General features: G+C 39.7%; 1 protein-coding gene and 1 pseudogene across 3 annotated transcripts in view; one reads left to right on the top strand and one right to left on the bottom strand.

Moving 5' to 3' along the window:
• The window catches only part of KCNQ5 (potassium voltage-gated channel subfamily Q member 5), a 513,730-nt gene that overhangs the window by 171,499 nt on the left and 321,164 nt on the right, over positions 1-21,067 (top strand). The window lies entirely within an intron of this gene.
• On the bottom strand, positions 6,021-7,419 carry LOC139013156 (tubulin alpha-1A chain-like; annotated as a pseudogene).

The raw sequence follows: 21,067 nt of genomic DNA, 5'->3' as shown, positions 1-21,067 counted from the left end.
AGGTCTTCTTGGTGCAGAGTATTCCCTTTTCTGAACTGATGAGGTTCATTTCTATGTGTTTACACAGGAGCAGGAACATGTCTGCCTTCCTAAAGCTCAGGCATAGCATCATTGCACAGGGCATTGCTCAAGCACAGACCTCGCCAGGTGGCTTGAAAATGCAGGGGGACCTGGGAGTTGCCAGGGTCGGAGTTTGTGTGCAAAATAAGAGACCACCATTGTCATTGAACTTCCATGATAATTCCCTGTGCAAAGCTTGAAGCAAAGGAGAATTCTGTTGACAGTTCTGTAAAACATACTTTTGGTAGAAAGGAAGAATCATGGAGGGAGACTTTTTTCTTTTCTCCTCCTCCCAGAAGAATCTTTTACTTATGCATGCTTCCTGAAATCGAGGAAGTCTAACAAATTCCAAATTCTCGAGAATGGCATGAAGTCTCATTTATATATCATCAGCTAGCCAGGTTCTATGCATCCTCTCTTAGGAAAAGATCATAATTTATTTGCCCTGTGTTTGTGGATAAATATACTATAAATAATATATGCAAGCATCTCTTTCCCACTAAAAAAGAACATACTATCCCACCCGCAGGTTGCTTAAGACAGGTTCCTTTCAGAATTAATCTGCTGTGCTCCCACAGCTCCGTGGTGGTAACAGCATGTTTCACGGGCGGCATGTATTAGAGTTATTCCAGGGCGATTCTTTCAGGCCCGCTGATGGTAAGCCTGTGGGTGCTAAGTCCCCAGGCCCACTCATCCTTGGAACCCACTGCTAGGACTTGGAGGCCCACTCCTCCTACAGTGGATAGGCCAGCACTTTACCCATAATGGGTACTAAAATCTCATTGAGTGAGTGAAGTCATATAGAACAGGGAGCCCACAGAGAATAGCACGTATACTGTGCTGAAACACATTGGGCGTCGGAATCCATTTAACGGCAACACCCCTGTGTTCTCTGTCGTGGACTGGCTGCTAAAATTGTGTAGACAGAGTATCTTGGAACTGTCATGTTAAAAATTGGTGTGAAAGAGCTAAAGAGCCACTTTGTATAAAGAATATCGCTGCTGGACAGGAATGGAGGTGGGGAGGCTCATTAGCGTTGCATAGAATGGAGCTAAGCTGAGTGGACTGGCTTCAACAGAGAGATCTGTTGAGAAGGCACAGTGAGCAGCACATTAAGTGTGCCCAAGCTTCATTTCTTACTGTAAGGGGACATTGTAAAGGTTTTAGGAACAAGTGAGAGAAATTTATAAAAATAAGCAGCAAGCCAGTTTACCCCAGTACCTACTGTCATGAGAATTACTGAGTCAAAGGAGGGGCATTTTTTAAAAATTTAAATGGACTACAGTGCACATTTCCAAATGGGATTTATAATCTAGGGAGAATTTATTTATAAGATAGTGTTACAATATAGTGTTCATTGTTTTGGATGCATTCTAAATGTGATTGCTTTCTGGGTGAAATTAAGCATTGTTTCATTTTTGGATTTTTATTTCTTTCCTAGAGATGCTACTTATTCACCAGTGAGAAACTGTGGTGTTTCATCTACTTGATTTTTGCAGTTCATTGTATTTGGTTTTTAATAGCTACCTATGACTAAAGTGAACAGTCTGAGAAATATATTTAAACCAAACAAAACTTTTTAAATAGCCTTCTTTTTAGGGGCTTGTTTCCAGGATTCTCCCAGCATGAAGGTTTCACCCTGAGAATATGTGAGCCAACTGGGGAAAGTTATTTTTGAAGCCTACTTCACTTATTGTCGAGTAGCAGTGATATGAGTTTACAAGATTATTCAGTGGTTCATTAGCATAAGACACGGTCAGAGAGAAATAACTCTAAATAAGCCTCTTTCTCTACTTCCCACAATTAACAGACATTACCTTATCTCACACCCAACTCATGTACCACCATTTAAAGTAAAGGCTTCCATTTAAATTACCTTATTGTACCCCTTGGACCAGGCATTTAGCAGTCACTAGGGCTTGCTGACTGTATTGAGCCCTGATTCATGGCACCATCACCCAGAGCCTAAGGGGCCAGGCAGGAAGAGAGCAGGAAGAGAGCAGGCCGGGTGGCTGCCAGAACAAGAGCACAAAGCAGCACACCCCAAGGCCATTGAGACACAACACTTCAGGGGGAGGAGCAGAATGGAAGGTGTGTACAAAAGAAGAAAGTACAGCAAAAGGACAGAAAAGGGCCCTGTGCCCAGTGGAGAATGGCAGAGCCGTCACGCCCCCTAGAAAGAGTGTACCTGTAGGGAACGTGGCCCTCTGTGGATAGGGTGAATTAGCTGTGTTTCATTGTGCCCTTTGGCTGCAGAGTAATGCATCAGTTCACTTCTCAGCCTCCACGCAGGCTGCCTGGCCTCACATCCTTACTCTGCTACTTACTAATTGTGCCTCCTTGGTGAGATGACTCGAGCTGCCCTTGCTCCTGTTCCTTCACCTGTAAAATAGAGGTTATAAGAAGATTACCAACCTCCTAGGTTACTTACCTAATATAAAATAGTCTGGCTTGCTCCTGTAAAGAGCAACAGCTGGCACTGGGAGTTAAATATTTTAGCATTATATTGTCTGTTGCACCTCCAAGGTTCATGCGAATTGAACTCTTTAGTTTCGGTATGGCTTTCTTCCACCAATAGTATTTGCAAGAGTCTTTGTTTCCTTATCAAATTCTGTGCAGTAAGTTAATTTTAAAATTTAAATCCAGAGGTTTACCCATGTGGAACTCCTAAGCATGGAAATATATAGTCCCAGTCTTTCCTTTTTTCATCTTGTTAATTGAAAAAGGTCCTGAGGATGCTACCAATCCAGGTCACAGTGACAATACAGAGTAACTCTTCCTCGTCTGCTTTTGTATGCACTTCTTTTCAATCTAAATAGAACCCTTGTTTAGAGTTTTAAGCAAGAAAAAATTTGGTATAATTTTGCATGAATTTTTACATAGAATTTTGTCAGCTGAATTCAGAAGACAAAGACCAAATATCAAGCAGAAGAGTGCATGGAAAGGGTTGAAGGAGTGGACCTTGGTGAGGAAGTTTGGGATTCAGTTTTTGGTAATTCGTTTTAAATTATGTGTGTATGGAGTTCCAGTGCTTGGTGTTTAGAAGACACAGATAAAGAATCAGACATGTATTTTACTCACAAGGTTCTTATAGAGTCAGGTAGGTAACATATGACACGGGCCTGGGAACTTTACATCCCAGAATCTAACACACACCTAGCAGATAGGAATTATGAATTGCTCACTTTTTACCCCCAGAACACAGTAAAATGATAAAATACAACAAATGATTAAACACAAATTTTTATAAATGCCCTAAGAGTGATGTAAAATTCTATAGAAAGATGAGGGAAAAACATGGATGGGCAAATATTCCAGTCAAGTCTTCAATGATGTGGAGGATATGTGGCTTTATGGGCAGAGAGGATATGAGCAAAGACAGTGAGGTTAGAAGATTTAGGAAACAGGAGTAATTGTTTGCCTGGAGGGTTGTGGTGAGAAATGAGGTTGAAAAATAGATCTGCTCCAGATCTTGAAAGTTAGGACCAGAAACTTGGACTTGATTCTACAAGCAGTGAGGACCCATAGAAGACATTACAGCAGTGGTTCTCAACCTGTGGGTCGCGACCACTTTGGGGATCGAACGACCCTTTCACAGGGTCGCCTAAGACCATCGGAAAACACGTATATAATTACATATTGTTTTTGTGATTAATCACTATGCTTTAATTATGTTCAATTTGTAACAATGAAAATACATCCTGCATATCAGATATTTTCATTACGATTCATAACAGTAGCACAATTATAGTTATGAAGTAGCAACGGAAATAATTTTATGGTTGGGGGTCACCACAACATGAGGAACTGTATTAAAGGGTCGCGGCATTAGGAAGATTGAGAATCACTGCATTAGAGCATAGTCAGAGTTGAGCTTCTGGAGGATGAATCATTAAAATGCATTGGTAAATTTCCAGTGATGATACAACGGGGAGGAGAGCTGATCCGTCTGGCAATGAGCATAGAAAGGATGAGACCAGTGCAAGAGGCACTTAGAAGCTAAAATTGATCTGACTCATTCTGAGCCTCTTAGGACAAACGATGGTATCATTAGCAGAACCAGGCTGCCCAAAAGGAAGAGCTGGCTTGACATGGGAGATGACGAATTTTACCAGGGTCACATTAAGGGTCAAAGTGCTGGCAGGACATTCAACACCAGAACCCATGAGAGAGGTTTTCAGTGGAGAGATCATTCATGTGCAGAAGATAATCAAAGTCTTGGAATTAATGACCAAGTGAGAAAGGCCTAAGGACAGAACCTTAAGGGATACCCTCATGTACAGAGCAAGGACACACAAAGAAGGAACAGCACAAAAATGAAATGAATACCTTGGAGTGCGTGTCAAGGAAGTCACAGAGGGAGAAAGTGTCAGAAATAAAAGGGCAGACATGAATTTTATTGTTACAAATAAATATGGAACCTGAGAAGAGATGCTTAATTTGGTGACTAAGAGGAAGTCGGTTATCTTCTGTGAGAGCAAAAGAGTAGTGAGTATTCTAATATCTCTCGATTACCATTGTCCTTCCACTACCATTGTCTTAGTAATAACAGAGAAATAAAAGAGGAATCTCTTCACAAGAGAGTTTCTCACAGTGGAAAAGGAAACCAGACTAAGGAGTGCATTCAGAAATAGTTAGGTAGAAAATTCTCCTAAAATCAGCCTCGTATATGAAAGACAGAAGTCAGTACAAATATTTCCTTGACCTAAGAAATTCAGAAATATACTATATGGTATTATCCAGGGGTGGTTAAAATGCATTTATTTCCAATGCTGAATAGGAATTGCTTCAGAGTAAAATATTGGGGAAGACATAATGAAGATTTGCCTACTTGCCAACCAAGAAAAGATATATAGATGACTCCATCTTAAAAATGAGATCACATTTAAATGATACAATTAATGTGATGATGATTATTATTATTATCAGCATAATAGAATTGGTGAAAACATCCCACTTGCTGTAATATATCTAACTGAGAAATGGTGGGAATAAGGTGCAATTTATCTTAGTTTAATAAGATTCAATTATATGAGAAAAATGATCATAGTATGTTCATTTTAAATGTCTAAAACAAAAGAATTCAGATACTTATCTGAGTGTACATGACTCAAAATTAGATTCTAAAAATGTGAAACAAAGATTTGCTACAGCGCAAATACAAAGGCAGCTAAAAATTCACTATAAAAATAGGGATAATATTTCAGATAAATGCATTAAAATTGAGTACTAAATTAAGAAAGAACATTCAGCATAATCACAGGCCAGAAGTAAAGTTGGTGAGATGTGGAGGCTCCTCTAACATCCTCCTGGTTTTAGAATTGAGGAAAATGAGGGTGAAGGTGTTCACAAACCCCATTAAGTTAAACTTTTTTTCATTTAAGACAGGGAATACTCTATTAAAACCCATCAGAGAAACTGAAAGTTTGGATCTGTAACAAAGCATTGTATTTTAAAGCATAGGCCAGTAATTGTATATGAGAGTGTACACTGCTCTACACAACAAATTAACTGATCAGACCAGAACTTTTCAATGTTTAAAACACAAATGAGTGAAATCATGTGGTGTTTTTCTTTCATTGACTGGCTTATTTCACTTAGCATAATGCTCTCCAGTTCCATCCATGCTATTGCAAATGGTAAGAATTTCTTCTTTCTTACAGCAGCATAGTATTCCATTGTGTAGATGTAGACCATTATAAACTGATGAACAAAAATAGATACAGAGGCAGAGCAGCATTAAACAGACTGTCAAACTACAGCAGGAAGGCGGGGAGGGTTGGAGGGTGGGTAAGAGATCAACCGAAGGACTTGTATGCACGCATATAAGCATAACCAATGGACACAAGACACTGGTGGGTAGGGGAGGCCGGAGGAAGGCCAAGGGGGAAAAAAAAGGAGACATATGTACTACTCTTTGTAATGCTTTAAGCAATAAAACAAAATTTTTAAAAAAACCACAATAAGTTTCCCTGTAAAAGCAGCACCGTTGTGACATTTTAAATTTAGTATTCCTCTCCTTCTTCCTCACCCTCTCCTTCAACAGAATCCACACCAACTTCCTCATAATCCTTCTCAAGGGCAGTCATGTCCTCACGGGCCTCATAAAACTCTCCTTCCTCCATGCCCTCACCTACATTCCAGTGGACAAAGGCACGCTTGGCATTCATCAAGTCAAACTTGTGGTCCAGGCGAGCCCAGGCCTCAGCAATAGCTGTGGTGTTGCTCAGCATGCACACAGCTCGCTGTACTTTGGTCAGGTCTCCACCAGGTACCACAGTGGGAGGCTGGTAATTAATGCCAACTTTGAAGCCAGTGGGGCACCAGTCCACAAACTGGATAGTACGCTTGGTCTTGATGGTGGCAATGGCAGCATTGACATCTTTGGAGACCACGTCACCATGGTACAACAGACAACAAGCCATGTATTTACCATGGCAAGGGTCACATTTCACCATCTGGTTGGCTGGCTCAAAGCACACATTGGTGATTTCTGCTATAGAAAGCTGTTCATGGTAGGCTTTCTCAGCAGAGATGACAAAGGCATATGTGGCCAGAGGGAAGTAGATGCGGAGATAGGGCACCAGCTTGGTCTGGAATTCAGTCAGATCAACATTCAGGGCTCTATCAAACCTGAGGGATGCAGTGATGGAGGACACAATTTGACCTATCAACCTATTCAAGCTAGTGTAGGTTGGGTGCTCAATATCGAGGTTTCTACGACAGATGTAATAGATGGCCTTGTTGTCAACCATGAAGGCACAATCAGAGTGCTCCAGGGTGGTATGGGTGGTGAGGATGGAGTTGTAAGGCTCAACTACAGCTGTGGAGACCTGGGGGGCTGGGTAAATGGAGAACTCCAGCTTGGACTTCTTGACATAATTGACCGAGAGACGTTCCATCAGCAGGGAGGTGAACCCAAAACCAGTTCCCCCACCAAAGCTGTGAAAAACCAAGAAGCCCTGAAGGCCTGTGCACTGGTCAGCCAGTTTCCAAATTTGGTCCAGGACGAGGTCAATGATCTCCTTGCCAATGGTGTAGTGTCCCCGGGCATAATTATTGGCAGCATCTTCCTTGCCTGTAATCAGCTGCTCAGGGTGGAAGGCTGGCGATAGTTACCAATGCGAACTTCATCAATGACTGTGGGTTCCAGGTCTACAAACACTGCCCTGGGCACATGCTTACCAGTGCCTGTCTCACTGAAGAAGGTGTTGAAGGAGTCATCTCCCCGCCAATGGTCTTGTCACTTGGCATCTGGCCATCAGGCTGGATGCTGTGTTCCAGGCAGTAGAGCTCCCAGCAGGCATTGCCTATCTGGACACCAGCCTGGCCAACATGCATGGAGATGCTCTCACGCATGGTTGCTGCTTTGAGGCTACCAAGTAGATGGCAAAGAGGAAGAGGGGAGGTTGTTGCTTCTTACAGCGTGACTCTTAGGCGGTCAATGTAAGAGAACCTCCCATTAAGTTAATATTTACAGGTAAATTAAGCAAAGTCCCTTTAATAAAACAGTAGGGCACATTAAACTGTGACAGCTTTTATATTTGCACATTCATCAGTTAATTTTTTTTAAATATCTAAGCTCAGTTTGAATATGGCTTAACTTATAAGCAATATAACTTGCTCTTTTACATCACACAGGTAAGAAAAATTTGTAAATAGGCATTCCCATATACTTAGTTAAACTCGTATGAGTTTGAAGAAATGCTGATTAATAAAAAAATTCTATTGAGAAGTCATGTTAATTTCAACAAGGTTTTTAAAATCAACTTGCTTTTTCCATTTATTAAAACCATAAAACTCCAAAGTTAATATTTATCAACACTAGTTAATACAGACTGCATTGTTGTATAATTTTTAAAAATCTGTTTTAGTTTATCACACAAAGTAAGCATATTGTATGAGAAAACAGAGAGAAGTAGTATTTTTCTGAGTGTATTTGGTTGTGTTTATCCTGCACATGTGACTGTTTTGATTATTGATTTTATAAAAGCTAATTTTATCAACTAATTTTAATTTTACATAAACACTGCCATCAATATTTAACTGAAATCTATGAATTACTTGCAATGGATGTGTTATACAAGTTTGGACTTACATCTTTATGATGAGTTGTAATTTTTATTATGTCGTAAATATAGAAATATGTCACACCATCTATTTTGCTTCAGTACAATAAATACATAAGCTCTTTGTTGTTGAAAAAGTGATGTTTTATATTTGAGTTGTATTTTACAGAAGTATACATATTATACCATATGGGTGATTCTCTTGACCCTTATGTCAAAAGTTTTAAGAATTATTTTAGAGATATTTTTGAATTTTCAATGTCAGAATTAGTTGACTTGCATAGTTTTCTATTTTACAGTAATACTTAGGTGGATACAAGCATATGCTTTGTTAGACAGGACACATACTCTGAAAAGAGTTAATGTCTACATGTTCATATCATGGAGTAAAAAGCTCTGCAACTATTGATGTCCATTATTTCATGATTTAAAAACTTGAGAAGTTATTAATATGTATAGTAGATACAGGCAATTAATATTTATAAAACAACAAAGTGGAGCTCCAGTGGCGCAATCGGTTAGCGCGCGGGTACTTATAAAACAACAAAGTTACTAAATCTGTGAATTAAAACACCCAGAATTTAATATGAAATCATAATATTATGTAACTTATTTTATATTTCTTCATAATTTAAAGATTTTTTTTTTTACAAAATCACCACTAAAATCCAATCTGTTTGGTATTTCTTCCAAGGATATAAAAAAATAAGAAATCTCTAAAATTCCCAAAGTAACCCAAGTGAGGAATATCTAAGATGAATACTCAGTGAAAATTCTAGGACTCTATAAATTGGTCCCCTTATTCCAGGAAAGACTGTTCTTCCTCTCTCATCACCAACTTTCTTGTCCAATGCCCTGGGACTTCATGGTTAATCAGCTGGGATGAGCCATCATGCTTGTTTGGCTTGTCTCAGTTAGTTGAGTAACTTCTTACCTATCCCATTTTGCCAGCTCAGCTCTGGCCAGTGCCTCTTGAGCTTTTCCGAAGGTAACCTAAGCTTCCTGTTTGTCTGCCTATTGCAATAGCACCTGATTTCCACTTCCTGGGCAGCCTGTTGACTTAAGAGCCCACTTGGACTCTTTCTCTGCTTGCTCTCTGGTCTCCTTTACTCCAATGCCTTCCTCTCTCCAGTGCCTTTCAGATCCTCATAATAGAGGATCCTCCAGCTAGGCATTGCACTCTTCATATCTAGGGCCTCAGAGCCCATCTTCCTTATATTCATTAGGCTCAGATACTTCCATTCTCTGCCACAGTAATTGTGTTTCAGTCTATATTTTTCTTTGGGAGCACCTATCAACTCTTTTTATCATAGTGTGCGGAAGTTCAGGTTGAACAAATAGAGGACCTCATGGTTTCCATTTGAGGGCCAAAATGCTATTGCTGTTAACTGAATAAATGAGAGAACTGAGGTATAAAGAGGTTAAGTCACTTGGACAAGCCACACAGCTGGTGAGAAATGCAGCTGGGAATCCAACCCAAAGAGTCAGAATACCTAAGTGTGTCTTCTTAACTACCTTGACAACATGAGAGTAGGTGAAAGGGGTGGAATATTGAGGAGACTTCTAACAAATCCACAAACCCATTACAAGTTACCACCAGGCATTTAATATGTTATGAGTTTATATATAAACTAGAGGCCTGGTGCACGAAATTCGTGCACTCCAGGGGGTTTGGGGGGCGGTCCCTCAGCCTGGCATGAGTTCTCTTGCAGTCTGGGAGCCCTCAGAGGATGTCTGACTGATGGCTTGGGTTGACTCCCTGCAGGGAGCAGGCCTAAGCCAGCAGTTGAACATCCTTAGCACTGCCATGGAGGCAGAGAGACTCCCGCCACCACCGCTGCACTCAACAGACATGAGCCCGGCTTCTGGCTGAGCAGCGCTCCCCCAGTGGGAGTGCACTGGCCACCAGGGGCCAGCTCCTGCTTTGAGCATCTGCCCCCTGGTGGTCAGTGGGCATCATATTGACCAGTCGTTCCACTGTTCAGTCGATTTGCATGTTAGCCTTTTATTATATAGGATTCCAAAAAGTTGATGTGTTCTTTAATAAGGAGAGTATTTAAATATCTCATTTTTATCTAGAAGGGAGAATAAAATGTATTAAAAAGAAATACAGATTAGGCGTGAGGGCAGGAGTTCAAGGAAAAAGTGGCAGTTTTTCAGCTCTCTGGCATGAAATCAAAGACAGACTCACAGAAAGACATAGGCAATCCAGGAGATATCAATGAAATGCATCATTTCCCTTGGAAATGAGGATCTGCCTCTGAGCACCAGAGGAGCCTGAGAACTATACACACATGAACTTAGGGTTTTAGCAAGTATTATAAGAATTATCATTTTCCAAAGAGTGTCTTATGCATTTATTTTGTGATTGCTAGAATATTTTATAGGTACATCTATAAATGCGGGTGGTGCTGCATAAATTCATCCCACTAGGCTTTTAGTTGATCTTCTGGGAAGAGAAGCTGATATAGCCCTAACTGGCTTGGCTCAGTGGATAGAGCATTGGCCTGTGGACTGAAAGGTCCCAGGTTCGGTTCCAGACAAGGGCATGTACCTTGGTTGCGGGCACATCCCCAGTAGGAGTTGTGCAGGAGGCAGCTGAGCGATGTTTCTCTCTCATCGATGCTTCTAACTCTCTATCCCTTTCCCTTCCTCTCTGTAAAAAATCAATAAAAAAATTTTTTTAAGAAAAGAAGCTGATATATAGTGAATATGCATGTTGAGAGAGGAGGGGAAGGACAAAGAAAGAAAAGGGACAGATACCACCAAGGATTGTGTGGCTTTAAAGATGAATGTAACCGTGAAGATAATCTAGGGATGTTGAGATAGACTGATAAAAGTTCTAATAACTGTGTGGGTCAGATGTTAGAAGAGCGGCAGGGTTGCAACTGTATTTTGTAAATGGTAGTGAAATATTCTGCATAGTTACCTGATATTAGTGTTCTAAGCCATTCGAAATATGTCCACAAAAGATGCTCTCTACTACTAACATTCCTGTTCCCCATACCTTCCAGCCATGCCACCCCCAATAAAAAACCACTTTAAGGAAGGAACCAGATTGCCTTCCATTGAATTTCATATATTCCTCCCAAATTGCTTTTCATTGAATTTCATATATTATGTCCTGTCATTGTGGGAGACATTTGGAGCTAAATATTCCTTCACAACTGAAATGCCACAGCCATTTATCTCTCCTTCCAAATATTCTTTTTTTGCAGAGCGACCACTCATGAAGTTGCAAGGCGCATATATATATATATATATATATATATATATATATATATATATCAGTTTTCATCATATCTCCAGTCGCCTTGCTTCTGCTTTTATTAAAAACCAGTTGTTACTTTCTACCTTGACTATTATACTTTTATTTTATTGCACTTCTTGGGGCCTGGGACCTTAGTAGCATCTTACTGAAGTGCCTTAGTATTGCTGCCAAAACTGCCTTCACCGAACTCTGTTTAATGATTGCTAGTTTTTCTCTCCAAACTTCTTGCAATAGTTCTTATTGTCTAATAAACCTGGACCATGGACCTCAGTCTCTGCATTCAGGCTCTCATCACACCCCTGACCTGCTGCACTGCATCCCGTGCCTCCTGTCTGCTATTCATTTCCTGGTCAGTCTTACCCCAAGGGCCCAGGCTCATAGCATGCTCCACACTACCCTCCTTTTCCCCTCAAGGAATCTTGGAAAGTCTTTCTTCTGCATCCACCCTTTCCTGACCAACCTGGGGAAACGATCAAATTCCTGAAGTGACTGACTAAGGGTGCAGCCTCCTGGGCCTCCCTTCCCTGCAACTCAATTTGAACTTTCCTCATATGAAACATGATTATTGCCCAGTGTCTCTGTCTGCTCAGGCTGTTATAACACAACATAGACTGGGTGGCTTAAACAACAGCCATTTATTTCTCAGAGTTCAGAACGCTAGAAGATTCAAGATCAAGGTACTGACAGATTCAGTTCCTGGCGAGATCTCTCCTTCTGGCTTGCAGACTACTGCCTTTTCGTTGTCTTTTCTTTTTTTTCAATTACAGTTCGCATTAAATATTATTTTCTATTAGCTTCAGGTGTACATCATAGGGGTTAGGTAATTATATACTTTACAATGTGTTCACAAGGTACAGAGGAAGAGGAAGCTCTGGTCCCTCTTCCTCTCCTTATAAGGACACTAATCCCATTTTGGGGCCTCACCTTCATGATCTCATCTAAACCTAATTACCTCCCACAGGCCCCATCTCCAAATACCATCATATTGGGGGTTAGGGGTTCAATATCTAAATTTGAAGGGACACAGACATGCAGTCCATACACTCAGTCAGTTTCTGCTTGAGTGTGTGGTCATGTGGGTAACTGCATTTCTGCAAACTCTACTAGCTCCAATGGCTGTTTGAAATAAACACTTAGGGATTTACCACTTGATAAAGTCAGAGAATGAATGATGTGCCACGTTTTCCTTAGAACTTCATCCATTCGCCTTTCTTTGTGCGTGTCTGCTGAGCTTTGTTCATAGGACGGTCTGCACCATGGTAACCAGGGGTTAAATCACAAAGCATGGCAATAGGAGAGACATCACAGATGCTTCCGTAAAGCGCGCTTCTTAAGTTGTGCATCTGGGAACTTGCAGGTACTTCTATTTCTTCAGGGGGTTTTTCTTAAATAAGTTTTATTTCCTATTTGTACTAAGCCTCTAGCATGTATTGGAGAATGGGGAGACGAATGGATTTATAAACTCTATGCATTCCTTGCCTATTGCTACAGAAGCAAATTTCCACAAAGTTAGTGGCTTGAAACAATACAAGTTTGTCACTTTACAGTTCTGGGTGTCAGAAGTCCAAAATGGGTCTGGGCTAAAATCAGGGTATCGGCAGAGTTGCATTCTTTACCAGAGGCTCTAGGAGAGAAGCCATTTCTTTTCTTTTCCAGAGCCCGGAGGCCGACTGCATTCTTTGTCTTGGACCCCATCTCACTCAGATCTCTGCTGCCACAGTCACTTCTGCTCTGACTCTGACTCTCCTGCCTCCCTCTTATAAGGACCTAGTGATCACAGTGGCTCCACTCTGACATTTCAGGATAATCTCCCATCTCAAGATCCTTAACTTAATCATGTCCCCAAAGTCCTTTTGCAGGTAAGTTAACATATTCACAGATTAGGGCATGAAAATCTTTGAGGGAGCATTATTCTGCCTACCTATCTCTACTTAGATGTCAATATGAACCTGTGGCCCTGGCCAGTTGCTCAGTGGTTAGAGCATTGCCCTGCAAACTGAAGGATTTTGGGTTCAATTCTCACTCAGTCAAGGGCACATACATACCTGGTGGCAGGTTTGATCCCCGGCCTTGTGGCATGTGCAGGAGGCAACTAATAGATGTCTCTCTCTCTCTCTCATATTGAAGTTTCTCTCTCTCCCCCTCCCTTCCAGTCTCTCTAAAAAAAAAAATCAATGAAAAAATTATCCTTGGGTGAGGATCGAAAAATAAATAAATAAAAGAAACACACTAAAAAGTCTCAAAAATATATATGAACCTGTATATAATCTTTCAACATGCTAACTTGAAAATAAATATTAATATTCAAATCAAAAAGGAACGTTGTTTTTCAAGAACCCAGCAAGCAGGTGTTTCATGATCAATAGAGCGTTATGTTTTGCCTTATATATGGAAGAATATTTATCTTATATTCCTAATCCACCATGGTGGCTACATATCAAATTATTGTTCATACCTACATACAATATATACATATTCATAGTATGTAGCACTAAAAATGAACAAGACCAGCCTGGCTGGTGTGGCTCAGAGGTGGAGCATTGACCCATGCACCAATAGGTCACCAGTTCAATTCCCAGTCAGGGCACATTCCCAGGTTGTGGGCTCGATTCCCAGTAGGGGGCCTGCAGGAGGCAGCCAATCAGTATTTCTCTCTCATCAATGTTTGTCTCTCCCTCTCCCTTCCTCTCTCTCTCTCAAACCAATAAAAACATATTTTTAGAAAATAAACAAGATGTAAAAGATGCTGGAGTCTATTCTATACAACTACTTATAGGAATCACTTAGAATTTTTCAATGTAAGAATATGTCAGATTTCTGAAAAATTCTCCCAGCGACACTTTTTCTCACTCTGCCTATGGTTTTATTCAGCGTTTGTATTTGGACACAAACACTTTTCCCTGTAACACCCCGTGAGCCAATGACAGCTGCAGAGAGGGGCCTGGCATGCTGTTGGCAGGCACCAGGGCTCCTCCGGTCCCTGACCCAAGCCTTCCGAGTCTGCCAGATGCCTCACAGTTCCCTGCACGTCCTGCTTCTGCCATACGACTAAGGTTGCACTCCGTGGGCCAAACCATATGCCAGCTCAAGAACTCAAAAATAGAGAACATTGGAATGAAAAAAATTTTAATTAACTTTGGAAACCAAACACACACGGGGAGATTGTGGATTGTCAGGACAACACATTCAAATACATTTCCTCTGATGAAGTCTGGCCAACTGTAAATCAATTAGTTTGATCTATGTCATCCATCAATTTGTCTCTGATTAAATTTCCTCCATTGTACACAATCTGTAGAATAATTTTGTGTGTTTTTGTTAGAATCATTTTAATTTTTCCACATTATTTCTAATAATAAGTAGCATTGGAATGTTTATTTCCTGCAATTCTTATCTAAAACAGGAGCACTGTATTCCAATGAGACAAAAATTAAACCTTAGAGGCTTGGCTCTCATATTATTTCAGAAAATGTTTCCCTTTAAACAACTAGTGATATTTGAAGATTATTATCATCATCTCATTGCAAGCTCCCTACCTACTATTTTAGAAGTAATTGAGCAGTAGGAATGGTCTTCTCAATCTCTACTAAATTTAGAGGGGCAATCTCTGAAATAATGAAGAAAAAAATTGATGTTTTTAAAAGAAAACAAAAGTGTTAACTAAATCAGATTGTTTTATTTCTTATAACAAAATATTCATTAACATTGATGGTTGTTATGTTCTTAAAAACACACATTTTTCTCATCAGTGTTTCTCCTTTTCCACTTGCCAATTATTGTTATTTTTCTATTGCCTGACTAATTAGCCTGCCTTTCAATTCACACATTTACTTATTAGGGTCAAGTCAATATTTCTACTTTAGAGTTGGGCATGTGCTTTGCAGTCTAAGGGTAAAGGGTAAAATTACCTCAGAACAAAGCTGTGACGGCTGACAGCAGTGACTTGCAGGTGAGGAAGGAAGTCCCTTCACCTGAACAGTCAGCTAACAGCTTGATACACATCTTTGTGAGCCACACAAAGAGTATTCAATCTCTCTCTCTCTCTCTCTCTCTCTCTCTCTCTCTCTCTCTCTCTCTCTCTCTCATCTTTATACTACACTCAATAATGTTTGGATACAGGAGTAGTCACCTCACTTGTTTCTAATGCCGTTGTGCAATGATAATGCCTTGCCAGTGTGGAAAGCTTTCAAAGCATCTTTATAGCCATTCTCTCCTTCAGTCCTCCCAACAACCCTGAGAGGTGAGCAGAAAAGACAGTAATATTCCCGTTTTGACACGTGAAGAGACCTCTTCAAGCTTCTCGGTCATTGAGGGAATTTGGTCCATGTTTTCATCTGTAATTGCCAGCTGATCTTTGTTACAAGAGAACAAAAAGAAAAGCCCTGTGGGACTCCTGTACCTCTAGAGGTTTCTGATGCCCTTTTCCCCTGGTCTAATGTTCACCACCATCTTCAAATGTTCCATGCCACCAGGCTGCCTTTTCCACATCACCCATCCAGATCTACTCTGAAAAGAGAGTACGACACCCACCCCCACTCCCAACACCCTCTGTACCCTTTCCTGCTTCGTTTTTCCATCACACTTATTACTTTCAGATGTACTACATACATACTTGTTCACACAATGTATTTGTTGTCCAGCTTCCCCACTGGAATGCAAGATCCTTGAGGGTAAGGATTTTTGTCTATTTGGTATGGATCTCCACAGCAACTGGAATACTGCTGGCAAAGGGCCCGATGAAAAGCCAGCATGAGTCACTAGGACTCAGGGCACAAACCATCAGCCACAGCTCCACCAGGGGAGTTCTCTCCTTTTTAGGGGCGACGGTGACAATAGTCTTAAAATAAGACAAATAGAGCTTAAATTAGAGAACAAACGGTCTGGCCTTAGATTTCAGCCCTTTACAGAAATTTATGGGACCCCCACTGTCTAATACATGGAACCTTGAGGGCCCAGTATAAGCTGAGTTTAGGAGCAGGCCCTCCCACATAGAGGAGGCAAGTTTCTCAGTCCAGGTGTGTCATTCCTGGGCAACCTGGATGTAGTTGTTAGCATCATTCTTCTTTGTCTACCCACACTGGCACCTGGGAGGCATTTCATTTTTTTGAGTGAGTGAGTGAATGAATGAATGAATGAAAATTAATAAATGAAACCAGTCATTTGTATATGAATGTAAACCAATGTTATGAAATGCTTTATTCTTAATTGTAGAGAGAAAGCCTCAATCAAGCAAAAGTTGGCAAATATAGGAGGAATACGTGGGATCTGGGAGGTCAACTCATTTGTCCGGTTGCATCTGCCTTTCTGGGGTCAACCTTAGGCATGGTGCCAGCAAGCAATGCACTTCCCTGGATGAAGAGCCACTGACTCTGGGGCCCTTTACCCATCACTTTCCTTCATAGAGCCAAGGCCAGGCTTCAACTCTGAGACTGTCATTTACACATGGGTTTAAATTAAAACTACACACTTGCAAGGTAAAGATACCAATTTAAATCTGCCCTAATCATCAAAAGATACATTTATTCATATATGACTTTAGGAATACTTTAGTCATCAGTCATTCTTCTTCTGAGATTAGTCATTAGACCCCCTGATTAACCTTGTTAATGCCTTGGGAAAACCAGGTAATTACAATGAGCTAAATTTAGAAGCAAGTCATTTTTTGTGTGTGTGGATTAGAAATAGTGAAAGTCAGCGTTTCTTATCAGTCTTTTCACCTCAGAAGCTGCAGGAACATTATAAGAAATAATGAATTGCAAGAAATATGTCATGCTTCTAGCTGGAAAAAAAAAAGGCTTTTATTTCAGTTTCTTTGGATGCCTAGCTGCTTAAATATAAGCATACTAGTGGCCCAGTGCACAGATTCCTGCACATTGAAAGGAAATTAATTAGAAGAAATATTTTAATATCACTATTCGCCCTTTCTCTATACTAGAAATGACAACAAAAACAACCAAATTCACGATCGACAATGACAGATCGAAACACACATGTTCGATTGGCACTAGTGAGAGCTTTATATGTATCATGCATGCGTGAGTCAATGTTTATGTTTAAATTGCCAGTGCGCGTCATACTGGTATGTACCAGCTGGTTGGTTGGTTGGACCAAATTACTTACACAAAAGCAAGTAAACACTCATGTCTTTCGAGTAACTTTAACTTAACACATATATGGTAAAACCACTGGTGGATAAACCAGGAATGAGTATACACTTGGTTATATTTGTCCAGGATGTTCATAGATGTACATGATCAATAGAAAACATATTCATGTGCTTGAGCAGCCGCAGCCTGCCCTTGAACTTCCTTGCCTGCTGCCAATGGCAGCAGCAATCCACAAGGCCTCTGCTGTGTCCACTCTGCATTGCCCAGGTTCCTAGTGTTGCTACACTTGGAAATAATATTTTGTGTTTATAACTTTCCTCAATAGATGCCTACCTAATTCATTGTGAAAATCAAAACAAAAAGTAAATGTGAAAGAGTGAAATTTTCATGAACCCCTGGACAAGTAGCCTGAATATTGGGATGTCATTTTTGTAAGTGTGTGTGTGTGTGTGTGTGTGTGTGTGTGTCTTTAGTGAACCCGTGAACCCATACCAAAAATATTAATATAGTATTAATATTCATTTAACTTTCTAGATGATAGATTGGAAGAGATTTTATTTGTCTTTTGCTTGGTTAGTTTCTAAATTGTCTGCATTGGAATAAAATTGTTAAGTTAGAAATTGGAAAATAGCATATTTTTATTTATTTTTATTTTTATTAAATTTATTGGGGTGCCGAAACCGGTTTGGCTCAGTGGGTAGAGCGTCGGCCTGTGGACTGAAAGGTCCCAGGTTCGATTCCGGTCAAGGGCATGTACCTGGGTTGCGGGCACATCCCCGGTGGGGGGTGTGCAGGAGGCAGCTGATCGATGTTTCTCTCTCATCGATGTTTCTAACTCTCTAACCCTCTCCCTTCCTCTCTGTAAAAAATCAATAAAATATATTTAAAAAAAAAAATTTATTGGGGTGACATTGGTCAACATGAGCATATATGTTTCAGGTTTGTGTGGGTTTCTATGCTACAAGATCAGTATATTGCACCTTGTGCCCACCACCCAAAGTCAAATCTTCTCCTGTTACCATATATTAGGGCCCCTTTCTCTCCCAGCCCCCTTGCCTCTGGCAATCACCACACTGGTTTGTGTTGTTCACAAGTTTCAATTTTATATCCTGCATATGAGTGAAATCATATAGTTCTTAGCTTTTCTGACTGACTTCTTTCACTTAGCATAATGTTCTCAAAGTCCATCCATGTTATTGCAAATGGTGCTATTTCATCCTTTCTTATGGCCGAGTAGTATACCATTGTGTGTATGTATCAACTCTTCTTTATCCAGTCCTCTATCACAGGACACTTTGGTTGTTTCCATGTCTTGGCCACCATGAATAATGCTGCAATGAACATAGGGGTGCATATATGATAATAGCATATTTTTAAAGATGACAAAATTTCATGTCTTTTTTTTCAGGATTGGTTTTTGAAAAACCTAAATGTCAATCCATAGGAAAATATAAAATAAATTTTGGAATATTTATAGGATGAGATAACTATATAGCAACTAAAAAGAATGACCTACATCTATATTTGTCAACATCAATAGATCTCAAAAAAGGTAACATTGAATGAATAAAAAGAGCAAGTTATAAAATAATATGTAAAACTATATTACTTGTGTAAATTTAATAAGAAACATTAAACATTACTGTAAATGGATTATTTGTAGATTATGTAGGCAGTAAAGATTTAAAAATGTAGACTGGAATAATAGGCACCTAATTTGTGATAATAATTGCATCTGGTAAGGGATTAGAGAATACAAAGGAAAGAAAAGAGGAACCTCAACTTTATCAAAAGTTTTGCAGGGTTTCTTTTATTTGTTTATGCTTATTTCCCCTAACTTGACTTACAGCTCTTTATGAACAATGACCACACCTACTCATCTCTTTATTCCTAATGCCTCTCACTCTATCAGGGAAATATAATGGTGCTGCATAATTATCGAGTGAACAAATGAAGAAGCATTTTGGAGTGTTCACGACTTTTAGAAGAAAGAAACAAATGATGAGCTGTAAATTTATTTAAATATATTTTTTTAAATTTTTATTTGTGGTAAAAAGAAAAAGCACATAATCCAAAAGTTGTCATCTTAATCATTTTTTAAAATATATTTTTATTCCTTTTTAGAGAGAGAGGAAGGGAGAGAGAGAGATGGAAATATCAATGAGAGAGAATTATCCATTAGTCACCTCCTGTACATCCTCAGGCATGTACAGGAGGTGACTAATAGTTCATGGTGACCTCTTGGTTCATGGGTCAATGCTCAACCACTGAGCCACATCAGCCAGGCTCATCTTAACTATTTTTAAGTATGCAGATTAGTAGTGTTAAGTACACTCATTTTGCTGTGCAACAGATCAAAACTGAAACTCTGTACACATCAAACAACTCCCCATTTCTCCCTCCGCTAAGTCCCCCAGTAACCACAATTCTTTCTGAGTTTGACTGCCCCAGATACCTCATACAAGTGGAATCATACAACACCTGTCCTGTGACTGATCCATTTCCCCCAGCACAACATCCCCAAGGTACATCCATGCTGCAGCAAGCAGCTTTGCAGTTCTTTTATAAAACCAAACTAATATGTAAGAAGCAAATGACAAAAATGTGAACATTTATGAATTCATAAATATATGAATGTTTATGAAATTATTCTCTATACTTTTCTGTATTTTTAAGCTTTAAAAAGAGAAAGAAAATAGTATTTCATTAAAGGGGGCTTGAGTGTAGAAAAACAGAATTAAATTGACTGCAAAGTAACTACCCTTAAATTAGGATAATTTGTCAAGATCTGTACTGCTCAAAAGAAGTAATACCTATTTCCATTCCTGTAAGGTTTGGTATTGAATATTAGGGTATTCATTTGACTCTGAAGTATGTAACTAAACAGGATAAATGAAATATTTACCTAAATAGGATAAGCGATTTTGGTTTTTGAGTGGAGACTCTAAAGAGAATACCCTGATGATGCTTGGAAAATCTAGGAACTGATTTTTATAACTTGGAAAAACCTGATTCTAGAGAGTATGATACTTGTCAAAGGTTTTACACAAAATCATCCCACAGAACATAAGCTGCTTTTTGGTAAAAAGGCCAAGACACAGTTTAATTCTACCCTCTTCACTTAAGGAAACTTTAGAATTGGCCATCTGCTGCAAGACTCTGCTGGCCTTGCTGCTTTTGTGTGGAAATGGGATTATTACACTGCTTAGAACGCCAAAGCGAGGCCTATAATCTTTTCATAAAAAGGCATGTGTAACTTCCATTAACACATATCCCAAATAATATTCCAGCATCGCTATTTTTGTTGTATGGCTCTCAAATGGAATGTGGAAAAATAGCCAGGAATGTTGATTTTTCTTGTGATTCCAAGTCCCATTTTCTTTTCCAGCTGCCCTTCCCCCAAAGAACTGCTGAACTGGTCAGTTTTGTTTTCTTTCTCTAACTCTGACCATAACTTAGGTGAATTTTTTTGTAAAGTCATCACCTTATTTAATCAACCTCCATTTGAAATGTGTGGTATTCCTTCAAACTTAGGAATATATTTTTCTTTCTTTTTCTTT

Source organism: Myotis yumanensis, unplaced genomic scaffold, assembly GCF_028538775.1.
Source record: "Myotis yumanensis isolate MYYU_CA2020_CCGP unplaced genomic scaffold, mMyoYum1.0.hap1 SCAF_6, whole genome shotgun sequence".
Taxonomy (NCBI): domain Eukaryota; kingdom Metazoa; phylum Chordata; class Mammalia; order Chiroptera; family Vespertilionidae; genus Myotis; species Myotis yumanensis.
This window is presented reverse-complemented; position numbering and strand designations above follow the sequence as displayed.